Source organism: Haliotis cracherodii, unplaced genomic scaffold (assembly GCF_022045235.1).
Source record: "Haliotis cracherodii isolate W230 unplaced genomic scaffold, xgHalCrac1.p SCAF_20, whole genome shotgun sequence".
NCBI classification, from domain to species: domain Eukaryota; kingdom Metazoa; phylum Mollusca; class Gastropoda; order Lepetellida; family Haliotidae; genus Haliotis; species Haliotis cracherodii.
The window spans coordinates 16591646-16606490 of NW_027266276.1; the positions used below are offsets into that span (position 1 = coordinate 16591646).

Consider the following 14845-nt stretch of genomic DNA (forward strand, 5'->3'; position numbering starts at 1 on the left):
TTTCATTTTATTCTGTTGCTAGACACTATTGTTTGTGTACTGCACCCTAAGTGTTAACATTTTGTCTTGTTCTGGGTTTATTACCATCTGATCATGGGCAATGCTTTAATAGATTGATCAATATTTACACCCCTATGAATGAGTGAATGAAAGGTGTTTATCGCTACAGACAGTAATATTCCAACAATACTGAATCTGGGTCAGACAAACCCGTGACTGAAAGCATCAGCAATGTTCCACACAACTGTAGCACAATGACACACAATCAGCCGAATCTCCTAATCTCACTACACACATGGAGAGAGGTGCTTCTTTGAACACTATTTGACTCATACCACAAGCGTCTGCTTGAAGTTTGTGGCAAGACTGAAGTGATGCTAGCTGCAGGTGGTGAAGCCAATGAGTATTGTTAAATACTGTTGACAAACCAAGGATGATAATCAGGGCACATGAGGACTCCTGGTCAAGAGACAGAACTGCACATACCAGCTGTTCAGACCTTTTGAACTTTGTCAGAAAACGTATTTCAAGTTTCATCTGATCAGTTTCAGAAGTTTCAGATGAAATGAAAATAAATCAGTTGGATTTATAACCAAGGTTAGCCAAAAATCAAACGTGAAATATTTCACTGAATTCTGCTGATCAACAACAGAGAGATCATCAGTTTCATAAACTCCAACCTTCAAGATGAATACAATGCCTGTCATTTACTGTTATTCAACCCTATAAAGATGTAAGGGCTGGGAGAGTTCTAATATTCACAGTCAGGTGGAGTCAATTTCATTCCATACAGGTTTTGATATAAAAATGGAGAGTTCACACTTCACCTTTCCAGTCACTAACACAGGGCCCAAGGCATGCATGTCTTACAAAATCAGGAACAATACCTCACCTAATGGGATTGTCCCCCACTTCAAGAACACCATCTGGTCAGACTGATTCCAGCACTCAGCTAGAAGATCAAGACAAGAGATTGAATCTGTAGCATTCTCATCTCCTGTAGATTACCCAACACAGCCCTTACATGCCACAATATCCAGACATCATTTCAACAGATTTCCTAGCAATCCTGTCCAAAGAAACAAAATTAAAGTTCTGAGCCCAAACAAAAATGTGCAAATATTTCCATTATCTAGGGACAAATGCCACATTTCACATCTAACTTGTTTTGTTATATTATGACATTTGAATACTTTATGCTACAAGCAATCTCAAACTAAGATGATAAAATTCCTTTGAAAACTGTCCTGCCTGCAGATGTCAGAGATGTGATGAAGAGGACGACCACACAGTTGATGCCAGACAGCATGGCACAGACTGAAGTGAGGTGCATCCCGACATTACAGCACGGGTGTTGGTTCTGGTTTCTTGAAAATTCACCAAAATATTCTATTAAAGTTCCTAATACAACAAAAAGCTGGATATTATCAAAACAATTTTCAGAAAGACAACATACACTTGTCAGAGGGGTACACAACGTACGTGATTTAGACTACCAGTTGTCGGACTTTCATTTTTGAGGAAGCCTCGGTAGCTGATTGATTAGATCGCTGACTTATGTGCCTCACTCTGGCAGTGTGGGTTCGAATCCCGGATGGGATTCAACCCCAAAAACGTACAAGAATCTGTACTTTCCTGAGAAAGTGTTATCCCAAATATAACATATGTTAACATAAAAAGACTTTTCACATTAGCTGACAATGAATCAACTCCAACCCTAATCAATACTTTTACTCAAGCCTCACATGAGCAATAGATAAAATGGACATCATTCTACCAAACACTGACTGGCAATTAATGTAATAGAGCACATCTCCAGTAAAAGGAATCAACTCACTTTATAGTATAACACAAAATTGAAAATAATGGCTAATTTCTAATAAGTATGAATGGGTCATAGTTTACATAGTAATTATGCTATTGTTGTCATTCAACACTGTAGGACAAACAAACCTTTGTCAATGAATGGCCGTGTGATATACAAAACACTGTATTGTCTGATGGTGTACATAGTGAGACTGCACGAGTTCCTGGTCAATATGCAACAATCCTTGTGTACTGTAGTCATGCCTGGGGAAAGATACAACGCCTCAAACAGTCTCACAGTGGGAATAATGAATGAAATTACCGGTAAGGCAACCACAGAGTATTGACACAAATAATGGCAGCTGACTGACAGCACCCATTGTCAGACAAAGTTACCAAGCTGGATTATTTACACTTGACACAAAGAAAACAAGAAACAAGACAAGATACTTCATGCATTCACAAAAAGGCTGAGATTGTTTAGAAATGACATATCTGATCAATCACATCCATGTTTACAGAGTGAAGGCTGTAAAGACTGGACACAATAGTTTATATACTATTAGTTTCAAATCAAACACCTCACAGGTTAATGTTTCAAAATGGCACGGAGACTCAATTCCCCAAAGAACATTCAACAAGCCTGCACCACCATTCAGAGAACACTGAGAAGATGTATAACAAGGACAGTGGGAGGAATCATCGGAATTGCCTCCATGATTATTGATTCCATCTAATAGATCACTGGAATAATGACATATCCCCTTAAAGGGGCACTGATCTAAAGCAATTCCCAAGGACTGGTTGTTGCCTTTGTTATTGTTTTTTCCCGTGAGTACTCGGATGATATGGCAGAAACCTAGACTAGTTCGCGACCTGTGCTGCGCAATTCATAAGCGCATTTGTCACTTTTATTGACAGTATATGTAAGGGCTTATGGTCACATTGATCAACAAAATGAAATACAGTTTTGGAAATAATAAGGAAATGTAGGTATCTATGTGTTTAGCATCGGTAATGGTGACGAAGTTTTGATAAGTCACTTGCTTGGTAATTGTGCGATTTTCGTTTACACTATTTTGACTTGAAACACAGAGTAAATATTTCTCTTGAGCATTGCCTATTTTATTGTGTTTATATCTTTACAGTCAAAATGTGCAAAATGTTCACTTAGGAAATTTATTTAACGCCTGAATATTCAGTTATTTTACAAATTGACTGAAAAATATGTCCATCTGTATTATTATAACAACGAATTTTAAACATTGTTATGTTTAATATCATCACAAAGAGACTGAAAATGTTACGATTTCTATATTGTTTGGCTTTTAATCCTACATGATAATCTATTGTGATGTTTTTAGGCACTTTTGATCGTCTTAATCAAATTTAGTCAATCTGTTAAAGAAATGAACAGAGTTTTCAGTCAAAATGACTGAAATATTTAAACATTTTATAAATTGCCTGAGAGAATCATATTTTACAAATTGACTGTATTATATACACGCTTACAAAGGAAAAGACTTGTGAAAACAACGTCTATCGCGCATCAAAGAATTTCCCAACCAAGACGTAGAAGAACAAGAATGAATCTGTCCAATGCTACAGCAAATGAAGGAAAACAAAATGCAAATATCATAATTACATCCAACCAAATTTATGTGTATAATTTTAGGCAGCTTCCTTGTTCGAGGAATGTATCCGTGAATATCCACACAAAGGAACAATATCCCACATGTCTGCAGCTGTACAAAGAAACTTGTTCGATGTCACGTGTGTCTGTAACAATCAAATATTTAAAAAAATATATATCGTTTCGGGATATTATAACCCCTGTTCGTTTCTCAAATGATCACTTCGATTGTTTCAGGTGTTTCACATAGGTGTCAAGTCTCAAAGGTCGGCTCAGAAAGACCATGTGACAACTATTTTCATAACGTCCACGGTCCCTAAAAAATCCATTGAGGTAGATAACAATGAGCAATCAATCAACGTATTATAGGTTAACCCTTTGAACAAAGTATGTTGTTTTTACATCGGCACTTCACGCCATGATGTGAGTGTATTCCCTTTGTTTTAGTAAACCAAGTCATGTAAACACTCACTTTTGACATATCCACTGTGCAAGATAACAGTGATTAATCAATCAATGTATTTTCTGTTAATCCTTTGATAACTAAATAAGGAACGATCAGTTGATTTACAAAAAAGTAAATCAATTGATCATTCATCTCTTCCTGGGCTGCCATGTGCATATTACATAACACACATTTCACCTCACTTCAAACCTGGATTTAGATTGAATAATTACCCCAGGCACAATATATGCCAAATGGGAACCTTTGTCAGGTAATCTAAGTGGTGCTACCACTAATTGTACCTGTAATAAATTCATTAACTGAGCATCAAGTGAATGACGACAAATACACAAGTGTAGGGTTATACCAGAAAACATGAATGAGAACAAGGGAGTAGTAATCGTATTATCGACGCAATACGAAATCCGGAAATTTTTTCACTGTAGGGATACGTTTTTTTATTATTAAACTATAACCATCAGGGGTATTTCCAAATAACGACATCCGATGAGCCGGACCCCACCATCATCGTCATGACTCCATCTACCAGATCCCACCATCATTAACATCATGGCTCCATCTACCGGATCCCATCAACATCTTCATCATGACTCCATCTACCGGATCCCATCATCATCAACATCATGACTCCATCTCCCGGACCCCACCATCATCAACATCATGGCTCCATCTACCGGACCCCACCATCATCAACATCATGGCTCCATCTACCGGATCCCATCATCATCAACATCATGACTCCATCTACCAGATCCCACCATCATCAACATCATGGCTCCATCTACCAGATCCCACCATCATTAACATCATGGCTCCATCTACCAGATCCCACCATCATCAACATCATGACTCCATCTACCGGACCCAACCATCATCAACATCATGGCTCCATCTACCAGATCCCACCATCATCAACATCATGGCTCCATCTACCGGATCCCATCATCATCAACATCATGACTCCATCTACCGGACCCCACCATCATCAACATCATGACTCCATCTACCGGACCCCACCATCATCAACATCATGGCTCCATCTACCGGACCCCATCATCATCAACATCATGACTCCATCTACCGAAAGCACAATCATCAACATCATGACTCCATCTACCGGACCCCACCATCATCAACATCATGGCTCCATCTACAGGACCCCACCATCATCAACATCATGACTCCATCTACTGGACCCCACCATCATCAACATAATGACTCCATCTACCAGACCCCACCATCATCAACATCATGGCTCCATCTACCAGATCCCATCATCATCAACATCATGACTCCATCTACCGGACCCCACCATCATCAACATCATGACTCCATCTACTGGACCCCACCATCATCAACATAATGACTCCATCTACTGGACCCCACCATCATCAACATAATGGCTCCATCTACCGGATCCCACCATCAACATCATGACTCCATCTACCAGATCCCACCATCATCAACATCATGGCTCCATCTACCGGATCCCATCATCATCAACATCATGACTCCATCTACCGGATCCCATCATCATCAATATCATGACTCCATCTACCAGATCCCACCATCATCATCATGACTCCATCTACCTGATCCCACCATCATCAACATCAAGGCTCCATCAGTGAGCCACACCATCAATCATATAAGTGAAGTGGCCTGGTAAGAAGTACAGACTGAATTCTATAGCTGAACCTTTCCTGCCACCTTCATCTGCCACCTTCCCCTTAAACCTTGAACCTTCTCATTGTGGCCAGACATTGATCAAAGACTTCCACAAAAACAACACTGTTGTACACCAGGGGCCTTCCAGCTGACTTACCAGTGAAAAGAAAGAGTTGAGTTTGTGTGACACCAAAGGGCAACATCGAGATGGGGGCAGCCATGATGCTATGAAGGTGTCATGAAACGCCATCAGCAATTCACCAAGTGTCATCTACAAGTAGTGTGAAATTGCCCCTGACTCATCATCCCCATGATGTAGTTTGTTTGCTGACATTACAGCTATGATCTGTTTCATGAGGGTGATGTATGGGGAGGGTCTCTCTGCATTATGTCAAGGCTGTTCCAGATGAGGTGATCCCGGATAACAACATTAAGCACATGTAATGAAACTAGGTTTGTCTAACGGATTGGATAAGCTATGGTCACAAAGATGCCAGTCCAGAATCATTAAATACAATGAATGCTGGATTTCAGTTTAAAATAACTTCAGTTATCAGGTAGTTATGTAAAGGTCAAACAAACACTATCTAACACTGTACCTATCAAGCTTATGGGGCACAAACACCAACAATCTTCGAACTTCAGTCCGTGCTGGTATTCAGTAAACTAGGCCATGGTTTACTTGAATGTAATTCAGATTCAGAATTAATAGCAATACATGATAATTTGAAGCTTATTACTGGCTTACTTTATAACAAGAGGGAGTTATCTAGACCTGTTCAGGGCCAATAATCAGCCCCAAGTCTGCAGCAAATGTCTGTAAAAAGTCCCAAATTTGAATTACAAATTTCCCAATTATGTTTGATGGTAATTACTAATGTTAGGGTATTGTAAATTGGACTTGTATTTCCAATTGTATTGACAAATGTTTGCAAAATACCAAATTCCAAACTGCCTGCAGAGAACACTTAGTTTAGTTTGGAGTCCTGGATAAATTCCTGAGTCAAAACGTCATCAAATACAGTCTTCATTATGACTATAGAATATATTTTATGGTTACTGGATTACATTTTAGCTGTGCTAAAAGGAAAGTAATCATCATGGTGTATACTTATTGATCAGGAATATTTGTTATAGAAATAAATAAAGGCTGTTAGTGGCAGTCTTTAATGTTAAAATTATTGCAAACATACCGGAACTGCACATCTTAAAGCTGTCCCTTTATTTAGCCTGTGGACTTAATGGAAAAATAAAATGTTTGTAAGCCCATGGGATTAATTTAAATTGTCATTAAAAAGACACATTGGGCCCTCTATACATGATATTCTGATATTCATATGACAGACATGCCGTGTCAAGAGTGGGCTATAACCTCATTGTGGGTCATGTTCCCATTCCAACAGACTAAATCGCAACTATCTTATTTTCATATACACCAACATTCCTGCAATTTTAATATTCATTGTTAGTCGAAAGAACATTGACAATTTACCTATCATTTTACAGGAAATAACTGTTCATTTCTGATATCATCTTTTTTAGGATATTTCAATTTTGAGTGATTGTGTTGGGTTTAATGCTGCTTTTAACAATATTCCAGTTATATCACGGCATGTCAACTTAATGTGGGAGGAACGCCCGAAGTTATGCAGGTCTCGTGAAACCCACGTGCACGGGTATGGTTTTAACAAACCTAGAAACCTAATTGGGGCAAACCGAGATTCCAACCCACATTCATAGGTTTCAGGCGTGACAAATTGATGCAACTCTGCACAGCAAATAGCGGTGCCTTAGACGACTGGGCCACCCGTGACCCCATTTCAATTTTGAATGTATAATTTCTGTTTGACAAAGAAAGTCATGTCTTGTGTTAAGATGTTGTTCTCCCATTCCATTTGTGAGTATTGTGTCATTAAATTTGGGGTATTCATTCTTTGTATAATGTTTGTGTCCTTTTTCACTGGATAAAACGTTGCTCCATTAAAATAGGTAAAATTCGTAATTAAACCCAGTGCTTAAAAACGTGCAGTTCCAGGAATAATTTTCAAGCAGTTCATGTGAATTAAAATAATAATGTAATTTAAAAACAAGAGGCCCATAGGGCCTGTATCGCCCACCTGGATATATTTACCCATCACGACAAAATATGAATTTTCAATGTACTTGTATATAAGGGAGGCTCAGCCCTTCCATTTGTACAATTTTGAATCCTCACAACGGGAGAATGCTTCCAATCAAATATGGTTGGTATCTATCTCTTAGTTTAAAGCAATATAGCCAAATTACCCCTATTGGGCCCCGCCCCTCAGCCCCTTGGGGGGTCAGCCCCACCATTTGTACAATTTTGAGTCCACACCACCTAGGGATGCTTCCAGTCAAATTACATTAATTTCCAATTAGTGGTTCAGAAGAAGAAGTCATCTGAATAAATTGCTGACAAACGGACAGACGACTGACGGGCGACGGAAGCCACAGTATGTCATAAGCTCACATATAATAATTAGTTGTCAGTCAAGTATTATATTACCACTTGTAAGAATGATAGCATGAGTCTCATGTTCCCGAAGTTACTTGATCGTGTGATGGAAGACCAGTAATCTTAAGCTGTAAGATCTTCCTAGCTGCAGAATTTGTGCATAAAACAGCAGATTTTACTTTTAGCAAGGAGACAGTTGATTAATTGTGCCATCTGGATGTGTCTGCACTTGTAATTCTTTCTATACATAATTATTTCGGGATTATCTTTTGATTCAATCTCTAGAAAAATTCGTAACAAGGCACAAAAGTAAAAATTCTTGCTCCTTTCTTCAAACAGTTCAACTGCACTGTGTCTCATTCCCCAGTTGCACCAAGATCACTATAAATACTTCTGACAATTAGTGTGGCTCTATTATTTAGCAAAGGAATGGCAGTTGTCTCAAGGTCTTGTGTGGGTTTCCTGTGCTGTTGTCACATGTATATTTACAGCATGTGAAGCCAGGGCACCACACACCATCTCATGTGACACTGTCTGTGGGTAGAGCACCTGACCTCTCATTTGTTTTTAGCCATTTGTGTCACCACTGCAACACAATCCTCTCACTGACAATATATTAACTTCTCCTATCCATTATATATTCACCTTAAGGGCAGACTTTTTTCCCCTTTTTCTGTTTTAAACAGACTTTTTGCCAGTTGGTCACAAAAAACAACAACCAAATACAAAAAATTCCTGTTTCCTCAAACAGTTAAGTAGGTTGGTAAAATAATTCTGAAAACGGTTGAGATGGCAGTTTTAAGATAAATTTTAAACAGGCTTAAAAATGTAGATGTAGACGAAGTCAGGGAAAGTTGACCATTTGTAAAATGATTGGAAACAATTGTATGGCATAAGGAAAAAATATCTCAGAAGGCAAGACTGGAAACTTTGTGGAGCATAAATTTGATTGTTATGCAATTTTACATTCATTGAAATATTTGTATAAATTTGAAACTTGATACACATTTGTTAATTCTTTCATTCTCAATATTGCAGAACACATTTAACTATCAATGATGCTAAAGCAAATGCTGTTGACATTGGTTCAGACATATTAACTTAATGCTGATGCCCTGGCCAAACTTGAATCTATTTATAGCCATCACCATTCATACAAAGATTCAGCTTTCTACATTTTGTGGTTCTTGAGCATAGGATTATTTTAATCGTTTTGTGAAATTTCATTTTAAACACATTTATGACACAAATAACAACCCGATCACAATTATATAAACAAACATTTAGGACGTCAACACTAGGAGGAGCTTCAATGCAAAATGTCAGTCCAGCAGTTTCACAGGAGGTGTTCACAGAGCGGAAGTCTCCAGCAACCCATGCTTGGCGTAAAAGGCAACTACGCTTGTCGTAAGAGGCGACTAACGGGATCGGGTGACTCGATGACTTGGCTGATGCATGTCATCGTTTACCAATTGCGTAGATCGATGCTCATGTTGTCAATCACTGGATCATCTGGTCCAGACTTGATTATTTACAGAATGCCGTCATATAGCTGGAATATTGCTGAGTGCGCAGTTAAACAGCAAACAACAACAAAGTAGAAGAGGGTGTTTTCAGACAATGATAGAGGATGATAGACAAGGAGCAGGACCATGAAATGAGCTCACGTGACTAACAATCAGGTGAGCTAACAGTGATATTAACCCTGAAAGATTTACATTTGAAGCAAGCATATTCTAGCATACATAGTGCTGTGTTTCCGGCAAAACAGATGAGTCACTGAGAGTACACAGTGCAGCTGTGATACCTACACTAACGAAGCACAGCAGCCGTATCAGCATGGTGCTTTTACCAAGAAGCAAGGCTCAGCTCGGTGTCAGTAGTATGACAGGTTATGCTGCTGCCAGAGGAATTGGGTCCCGCATTTCCGCTGTATTACATCTTGACCTTGAACTTCCAGGAGTGACCATGCCATGCGTCATCACCTGTTGCATCACAATAAGGTAAACGCATCCACTTCCTGTAGGACAAAAGGGCTTCAAAAGGCATATGCAAGAGGTGTTTAATCTGTTGGACATTTCAAGATCAGACTCAAGTCTAGAAATGACCACAACAAGTCCAAAGTCTAGTTCCATTTTCATTTTCATGTCTTTCTTTCTAGTCAAGCTCACAATAGTTCACACGGCAATTTAAAAACTACTGAAGATGATGGCAAAGGACACTTCAGCATCAAATACTCAAACTGAAACAATATATAAAATATTCCTTTGGAACCCATAATGTGACCGAGAGTAATTGTTGCAACTGCAGTGCGTACTCAGCCCGATCACAAACTGTAACCCCAATGTCATCAAGTTAGCTCATACAAGCATGGGATGTATTCCTTCCTGGACTCGCCTTGGACATATTCACCAAGCATGCTAAACATGTTTAAGAATGATGAACTACTGCCAGCATTGAGGTCTCGCTTAACGACTGTTGACACTACCATGGTTAATACGCTGACATCTGTGATGTCATTCTATTGTATGAACACTCCATTATTTTTCAGGAATGGAGGGTTGTTTGTCAATTATACATAATGTTGAACAATAAGTTGAATTAATTTCCACTTGGAATAGAAGGCACTATTTTTTAAGAGTAAGTGAATATATTCATTTTTTTCCGGAAACGTGTCGCCAGCGGGGTTCGAACCCACAATATTTGATTTGAGGACGTGTAATTGTCGACCTCAGCTATGGCAGCACATGACAATATGGTGTGAAATTATCTATTTAATATTTTCATAATTGTGCATAATGCTTAAAAGCTCAAAATAATATGTATATAATATTGTTTTAGAGCAGGTTACCTAAACACTATTCATATTTATAGCAATTAGATAAACCTTTGACGAGAAAAAACAAATCAGGTAATATATACATGTATATATCATTGTTCGGGGCTCTATATTTCCTAATATTCCCGTCAACATGTATTGTCTATGTGCAAGTGATTTATAAATACCGGTTATAGTTTAGGACCAAACGAAATTATAAAGAGCCGTGTACCATGCATTGTAAATGTCAGCTCGCGTTGGAGCTTGATGCATGTGCAACAGCGGCAGAGAACGTATTCGTCGTGCATCAATGCAAGGGCGACTCACGCAGTATAAATACAGTCTACAAAAAGTTCTGGTTTATTTTTCAAATATTTTCTACAACAGAATATTTTGTCAAAGTGTAAAAGTAGGGATGAGTTTTAAGTAGGGAATATCCTCATTTCTCCCCATTCCTTAAAAAAAAATGGGCCTCAGCTCCATTTTTTTTAAGGAATGAAGAGTTACTCTGCCATTCCCCTCCACATTAATCCTGGGTATCCTCACAAGACTTCACATGATGAGTGTTACAGCAGAACACTCCACATCATGTATCCAACACAGGAACCTCAGGAAAACTCAAGCATACTGAAGGAGCAGGTTTATGCTGTGGATTTAGTATTTGCTTAAATCTCTTTCTGACAGAAATCACTGTTGTAGCGAGCTTGTAGCATAGATTTTGTTCTTGGTTGTTTATTGCCATGTCTTGTAGAATTCCTGTTTCCAGTCTGGTAAGCTAGGAAAGGATCACGGGGGAAGCAGGCCAGACGTAAGGATCTCATAGTGAAGGAATCATAGTATGTATGCATCGATGTGTCGGTAAATGTGTAATGTTGATGCTGTACCGATACAAATCTATGCATATTGATACTAAATTAAAACTTCACTATCACAGAAATGTTTACATTCATACATTAAATCGGTTAATTGATCACCCCAGTTAATCCATTAAGCATTAAACTGATCAACTGCAGGTTTACATGGGCAATTTGCATTTGTTCTCATGCAGAATAATTCATTTTATTATTCATTAATATTTCATGATACTTTTGAGCTGCTTTCTATATATCAGTTCACAATGTGTATCAAATACTTGCACATCCGATTGTATCAAGTACCTGCACATCCTATTGTATCAAGTACCTGCACATCCGATTGTATCAAGTACCTGCACATCCGACTGTATCAAGTACCTGCACATCCGACTGTATCAAGTACCTGCACATCCGACTGTATCAAGTACCTGCACATCCTGTTGTATCAAGTATCTGCACATCCAATTGTATCAAGTACCTGCACATCCTATTGAATCAAGTACCTGCACATCCTGTTGTATCAAGTACCTGCACATACTGTTGTATCAAGTACCTGCACATCCGACTGTATGAAGTATCTGCACATCCAATTGTATCAAGTATCTGCACATCCTGTTGTATCAAGTACCTGCACATCCTATTGTATCAAGTACCTGCACATCCTGTTGTATCAAGTACCTGCACATCCTGTTGTATCAAGTACCTGCACATCCGACTGTATCAAGTATCTGCACATCCTGTTGTATCAAGTACCTGCACATCCTGTTGAATCAAGTACCTGCACATCCGACTGTATGAAGTACCTGCACATCCGACTGTATCAAGTATCTGCACATCCTGTTGTATCAAGTATCTGCACATCCTGTTGTATCAAGTACCTGCACATCCTGTTGTATCAAGTATCTGCACATCCGACTGTATCAAGTACCTGCACATCCTATTGAATCAAGTACCTGCACATCCTGTTGAATCAAGTACCTGCACATCCGACTGTATCAAGTATCTGCACATCCGACTGTATCAAGTACCTGCACATCCGACTGTATCAAGTATCTGCACATCCGGTTGTATCAAGTATCTGCACATCCGACTGTATCAAGTATCTGCACATCCGACTGTATCAAGTATCTGCACATCCAATTGTATCAAGTACCTGCACATCCGACTGTATCAAGTATCTGCACATCCTGTTGTATCAAGTATCTGCACATCCGACTGTATAAAGCATCAACACATCCAATTGTATCAAGTATCTGCACATCCGACTGTATCAAGTACCTGCACATCCGACTGTATCAAGTATCTGCACATCCAATTGTATCAAGTACCTGCACATCCGACTGTATCAAGTACCTGCACATCCGACTGTATGAAGTACCTGCACATCCGACTGTATCAAGTATCTGCACATCCGACTGTATCAAGTATCTGCACATCCAATTGTATCAAGTATCTGCACATCCTGTTGTATCAAGTACCTGCTCATCCTATTGTATCAAGTACCTGCACATCTGACTGTTTTCAAATTGGCACTTTTCAACATTTAAGGTTTGTCCTATGAAGTCTACTACTATTCAGTCAGATCATGTGTTGTTGTGCAGCACATCATTTTGGATACAAGATCATTTTTTCTTTCCTCATCTCAAAATTAGAACATACAAGTATTATATGTGTCACAGCATGACAATAGTGTTAGTTTCTTTGGTAGTTGTTTAATGCTGCACTCAGCATTATTCCAGCTATATGACGACAGTCTGTAAATAATCAAGTCTGGACCAGACAATCCAGTGCTTGACATCAAGAACATCAATTTATGCAATTTGGATGCAATGACATGCATCAACCAAGTCAGCAATCCTGTCCCCACAATGGCATTAGGTGCCTCTTATGACAAGCAATAATCTTGACTGCTGTCTGGCGTCATAACACTACAGTACACTGTGGTAAATAACACAAATTATAAACCTATTCATTGGGATCACTATTAAGTAAGAGACTTCTTTCTACAGGCATTAAGACCTATTGTGAGGTTTTACTTTCCAGTCGGGTTAAATCTCATAAACAGGGATGTTGTAATGTCCCTGGGATTTTATATAATATCCCAGGGATTTTATATAATGTCCTGGGTATTTTATTAATATAACTTTCGTTCAGATTGTAACATGTAATGAAATGTAAAATCAAATGACAAATGTTTTCTTTATAATCCCGAGGATCGAACTCACAACCTTCATATCTCTAGTCCAGTGAGTGTACCACGAGGCTACAGAGGTGTTGATAAGCCTCACTGGTTTTTAGAACGTCCTTTTCAAGATCCGTACGCCAGCAACAGATATTTTACGCACGTTTCCTAAGGTTCATTGAAAGTATGTTTGAAACATAAAAATGTTGATAAATGTTGTTTTAAGTTTCTTTTTTCGGTTTATAAGCATGGAAAAACACTTTCCCTCGGTTTTGGTAGACAGAGCATGCCATGGGGGTCGGGAAAAACCGCGGGGGCTTCACCCCCTTGGTTTTTCCCTCTCCCCAGGGCATGCTCTGTCTACCAAAACCTTGTGAGCGTGTTTTCTCCAATACATAATGATCTGTTGTAGGGCAAGCCGCTCAGTACAGTATCAAACAATCAGAGTGTGACGGTTTCCTCACATATATATTGAAAGAGATTAATATTCTCATCATAATTCTAAGTAAGAAGACTATAGCTTTACAAAATCAATGCCCTTGGGAAAAATATTCTATAAATCCTCCATGGACTAGGATAATTCTGTGCACGACCCACAACATTATTATGAGTACCGTGTTCCACGTAATAAGCGCCCTGTTCTAATAAGCGCCCACGGCGGTATTTGCTAACATATTGGCTAGTGAACAATCCCAATTAGCACCCCTTCCGATTGATCAATGTACACAAAACTTATTTATTCACATATAATACGCACTCCTGTGTTATATGCACCCTTAATTATGGGCAATTAAATTCTGGAAAAATATATCTGTCGTATATAAACATTTCAGGCTGTCAGCATAAACCACGGAATTTATCCTTTAACTCTGTTTTTTTCACCAAAATGATAGTCTAATAAGAGCCCCCTATTTCTAATTTTGAGAGCACCCTGGCGCTTAT

The 14845-nt window shown here is 38.8% G+C and overlaps 1 protein-coding gene across 3 annotated transcripts in view; it reads right to left on the bottom strand.

Annotated features, from left to right (window-relative positions):
• Positions 1 to 14845, bottom strand: part of LOC139470096 (DNA mismatch repair protein Mlh1-like) — a 242361-nt gene that overhangs the window by 208323 nt on the left and 19193 nt on the right. The gene's annotated exons all lie outside the window — the stretch shown is intronic.